A 5,230-nucleotide genomic window follows, 5' to 3' on the forward strand; every position below is an offset into this window, starting at 1 on the left:
CGCTGCCCTCAGTGGCTGCGCTCCCCGCTCCGGCGCGCCAGGTGCTGAGGCTGAGGCTGTCCGAGCGAGGCGAGGCTCCGCTCAGCCCTCGCGCGCCAGCGCCTCCCGGCGGCTGCCCTCTGCTGGCTGGAAAGGGAGTCTCCCCGCCCGCACGCCGCACGCTCTCCCTCCACTCTTGCTCCACTTCTGCCCAGCGTGACATTGAACTCAGGAGCCCTCGAGACATTTATTCGCACGTGTTGTGAGAGACTCGGTGTATGTTTGCATGAAAAAGGAGAGAGAGTCAGAAAAACAGAAGGAGAAAGACTGAGCCAGCGGATGTGTATTTATCCAAAAGAAACAAACATCCTTGAACTCATTGAGACCTTGTCACATTGAATGCCTGTTTGAATGATGTTACAGATCGGGAAAGGGAGATAGGCTGGCTCTGCGTGCAGAAAATTCAGCGTACAGCTAGGTGTACATAAGAAAGTAAGATTTGACAATGGATGATAAATTTAATGAGTGGAAGTGAACTTGTGTGTGTGTGTGTGTGTGTGTGTGTGCACTTGCAGGAGAGAGGCAGACAGGGAAAAGAGACTAGGTTCTGTGTAACCCAGGGTAATCAGCTGCTTGGGGCTTTTCAGATGAAGCTCTGCACGTAGGGACCGACAGCTGACCTCCTTACACTTATCCTTGTTTATTCTCTCCGAGCTCGTTACGCAGAAGATGGGATTTCTTTCTTCCCAAGGCCACTCACATCAATACGCAGGTCTTCCAGCGGCCAATACTGAAAGAAAAGTGTGTTAGGGAAACCTCACCAGAGCTGACCTAACTTTTCATGTTATGTAATCAATAAAACACACTAAGAGGCATGTATGTTGGGCAGTGTTCACCTATGCCTCACCAGGAAGCCAAGATGTCTTAGAATCTAGGCAGAATGTAATCACAATTTCAGACGGGGGAAAGTATTCTCAAGTGAAACTTACAGCATGCCGCTGATGCTGAAGAAAGCCTTCTGAGATTCCTCTTATTCCCTCAGTGTCTCCCAAACCCAGTGGATCACCTAAAGGAAGCAAGATGTTCTGCCAAACTCACCAGTCCCTCGGCAGGGCAGCCCCAAGTCTGAAGAGCTTCAGGACTCCCAAATGTCCCAAAACATCTGTTCCAGATATAAGCATTGCCTTCCTGCCAGCAGACTCTAAAGGAATTCCTGCCCTGCCAAGAGTCCCTGATCTCATGCGTCCTGATGACTACAGCCACCTTTTAGGGGGAGAGGAGTGGGCACTTTGGGGAGGAAATCTGTGACAAGCTGGCGAGCAACGGCCTAGCACGAAAAAATGAGTGGGCCGAATCAAGGTGCTTTCCTGAAAAGCTGAATGGAGATGAAGCCAATTGAGACTAGGAGAGGCAGGGATAAAGACAGAGGAAGACAACTAGAGGCCCCCATGAGGGGTTAGCAGGGGCTGAGAATGGAGGCAGAGAACCGAGAAAAAAGAAGAGAGAGGCAGAAACTAGAAGCCTTTAGGCCTAGCTGTGCTCTAATTCTGTAAGATTCCCCTTTCCATTCTACTTACCATAGTCTATGCTAAATCTCTTTGTTCCGTGAGCTCCAGCCTGACTCAGACACCATATGTTTTCAGCTAATCAAAAACCAGAACCTTAAGAAATAAGCATAGGTGGCCAAATTTCAATGGTAAGACATAAGGAAAATAGGAACAATATAGTGCTGTGATCTATCACAGTAGGGACTTTGGAAATCCAAGAGGTCAGGTGAGGATACCAGGTGCTGAGGGAAGGAGGAAGCCAAGGGGATAGATAGAACCCAACACTGCCTAAAGCACAGTTCTTCCTAAGAAAGGCTGGATTACTCAGACAGCTTCTCTTTATTAGACTAAAGATGTTCCCTACTTTTCTCCCATTCTGCAGGCTTCTCCAATCCCTCTATTTTCAGTCATGAGTGTGACAATGTATATTTTAGCATAAATTTTAAATTTTATAATAATTTAAAAATATACCATCAAAAATGTTATGCTAACTGAGTTTAAGTCACTTTCTGTTTTCTTCAAGCCGATCCTTCTATTTGTTCTTTTTCAACTTAATCACGATCAGGCAGTTATTTTTGTCAGAATTTTTCTCAGTTTCAACGTCTGTACTAAACTAATATGACAGAATTACTGAAAACCAAGTTTTCAAAATAGAACAAAGAAATGTTTAAACAGGGTCACAAACCATTCATTGATTGTTCCAGGTATAGCTTTTAGGCCATTTTTCATTCATTGAAATTCTCAAAACAATATATTGTTTTTTAAAATTTGGAGAATATGTATATTATACCTGTTTATTAACTTAAAGTTGCCAGCAATAGAAAAACTCAAGGTTCTTCACTTTCCTTTCAGACTGTTGATTTAAAGTCATTTAGAACGTGGACTTACATTAAAAGCTTCCTTATAAAAAGAGAGAAGTTACAAGAAGATTAGAACAGAGTGAAAGCTATAAAAGAATGAAAATAATGAGTGACAGACAAGATAGACAGAATTAGCAAATGTGTTTTAGAATGTGACCCAATAGTGAAACAACTTCTGTGGCTAGCACAAATTTCTTTCATTGTTTAGTTGTTCTATTCTATTTCTGAATTCACTGAATGAATTAGAGAAGTTTTTGACGAAGGAAGAAATTAGGGACTGATTATTCGCTCAGAGTGAAATTGAGGAGATAAGGGCAAGTTAGGGTTTGCACCTGTTTATCTTCCTACTCTCAAGCCCCAGACCTAAATTTTACTTTCCTATTTTCACTTCCTCCTCTCCTCATCCTATCCCTCCTCTAACTGCTCCAGACACATATGTATCATATCCAGAATAGGCCTGAATTTTGAGGATAACCTCTCCTCAACTTGTTTCCATGTCTGTTCATTGATAAACCATCTCAGGCTGAAATCCATAGAGCTAAATTAGAGTGTTTTCTTTTTTTTTTAAGTCATCTTAGAAAGAGGACTACCATCATGTTTCATTCTACGTCATTAGATGCTCATGATGTCAAAGTGCCTTGTATTTCAAAGGAATTTGATTTCTGAGGTCTCATCAGAGAATATCAATTATGAATTCATTTCATGAGAATGTCCCATTAGTAGTTATCATGAGGGTTGTGCAGTACATACAAGGATCATGCATCTTTTTAAATGTTCTGTTTCCTTTAATATTCTGCTTAAAATCAAATTGCAGGCAGCAGCAGAAGATTAATATGAAACTAAAATAAAATCTCCATGCAGCAGATGCAAGCACACGTGAAATGAGACCAAAAAAAGATAGATGGGCAACTTGAAGTTTGACAGCTTATTGGAAAATTCTTAGTGAAATTTAAAGGTTTAAGGGGTAAAACATTTCAGTCCCCGTACTAGGATAGAGGAATATGTTAAATACACATTTCACATGTAAGGAAATAGAGTCAGATCTGTCTCTGTTGAAGAAGGCAATGGCTTACCATTGCAGTGAAAAGAACAGCTGACGAAAGGCAGTCTCACAGCGTCTCTGTCTCGTGCACAGGCAAACTTGAGTGTCTATGTGGAAAGCAACCGCCAATATCATGCTTAATGTGAAACACTAGTGCTATTAAAGTCAGAACAAGACACTCAAACTCAGCATGTCTGCAATATATAGTATTTTCAGTTGATAATATTGCCTCCCTGGAAAACCAGAAGAATCAGCTGCATTACCATTACAATTAATAATAGGATTTAGAATAACAGAAATTAGAAAGTTCATACAAAGTAAACATCTAAAATTCATTGAAGGTGAAAGGATGGAAAAATATAGTCCATGCAATAGTAACCAAATAAGAGAAGAGCTAGCTATATTAATATCAGACAAGATAGACTTTAAATCAAAAAGTTATAAGAGACAAAGGAAATTATATATTAATGTATAATACAGCAAAAAGACATAACAATTATAAACGTTTACACACCTAATGACAGACCATCAATATATATGAAGCAAAAACTGACAATTGGAGAAGTGGACAGTTCTATAATAATAGTTGGGGACTTCCAAACTCTACTCTCAACAATGGACAGAACAACTAGAAGATAAGTAAGGAAACAGAGGACTTAACAAAATAAACCAACTAGATCTAATAGACACATACAGATAAACCAACTAGATCTAATAGACACATACAGAACATTCCCTACAGCAACAGCATACACATTCTTCTCAAGTGCACAGGGGACATTTTCCAGGATAAACCATATGTTAGCCCACAGATTAAGCCTCAATAGATTTTAAAAGATAGACACCATACATAGTATCTTCTCTGACCACAATGGGAAGAAGTTAAAAATCAATAGCAGAAATAAAACTGGAAATTTCACAAATTTGTGGAAATTAAATGGCACACTCTTAAACAACCAATGGATCAAAGAAGAAATCACAAAAGAAGTTAGAAAATAGTTAAGATGAATGGAAACAAAAACACAGCATACCAAAACATATGGGACACAATGAAAGCAGTGCAAAGGGGGAAACTTATAGCCATAAATGCTTACATTAAAAAACAAGAGAGGGCTTCCCTGGTGGCACAGTGGTTGAGAGTCCGCCTGCCGATGCAGGGGACACGGGTTCGTGCCCCGGTCCGGGAAGATCCCACATGCCGCGGGGCGGCTGGGCCAGTGAGCCATGGCCGCTGAGCCTGCGCGTCCGGAGCCTGTGCTCCGCAATGGGAGAGGCCACAACAGTGAGAGGCCTGTGTAACGCAAAAAATAAAAAATAAAAAAAATAACAAGAGATATCTCAAATCAACAACCTAACTTTACAAAATAAGGAACTAGAAAAAGGAGAACAAACTAAACTCAAGTTATCAGAAGGAAGGAAATAATAAAGATTAGAGCAGAGATGAATGAAATAGAGAGTAGAAAATAATAGAGAATATTAATGAAATTAAAAGTTAGTTCTTTGAAAAGATCAACAAAACTGACTAACCTTTAACTAGATGGACTATGAAAAAAAGAGAGAAGATTTAAATTACTAAAATAAATTGAAATGGGGACATCACTACTGATTCTACAGACATAAAGAGGATTATACGAGAGTACTGAGAGTAATTGTACGCTAACAAATTGGATAACCTAAATGAAATGGACAAATTCTTAGAAACCCAAAACCTACCAGGACTAAATCATGAAGAAATAGGAAATGTGAATAGACCTATAACTGGTAAGAAAATTGAATCAGTAATAAAAATTTTAAAAAATCTC

The sequence above is a fragment of the Neophocaena asiaeorientalis genome, unplaced genomic scaffold (genome assembly GCF_003031525.2).
Source record: "Neophocaena asiaeorientalis asiaeorientalis breed wild unplaced genomic scaffold, Neophocaena_asiaeorientalis_V1.1 scaffold57, whole genome shotgun sequence".
In the NCBI taxonomy this organism is placed as follows: Eukaryota; Metazoa; Chordata; class Mammalia; order Artiodactyla; family Phocoenidae; genus Neophocaena; species Neophocaena asiaeorientalis.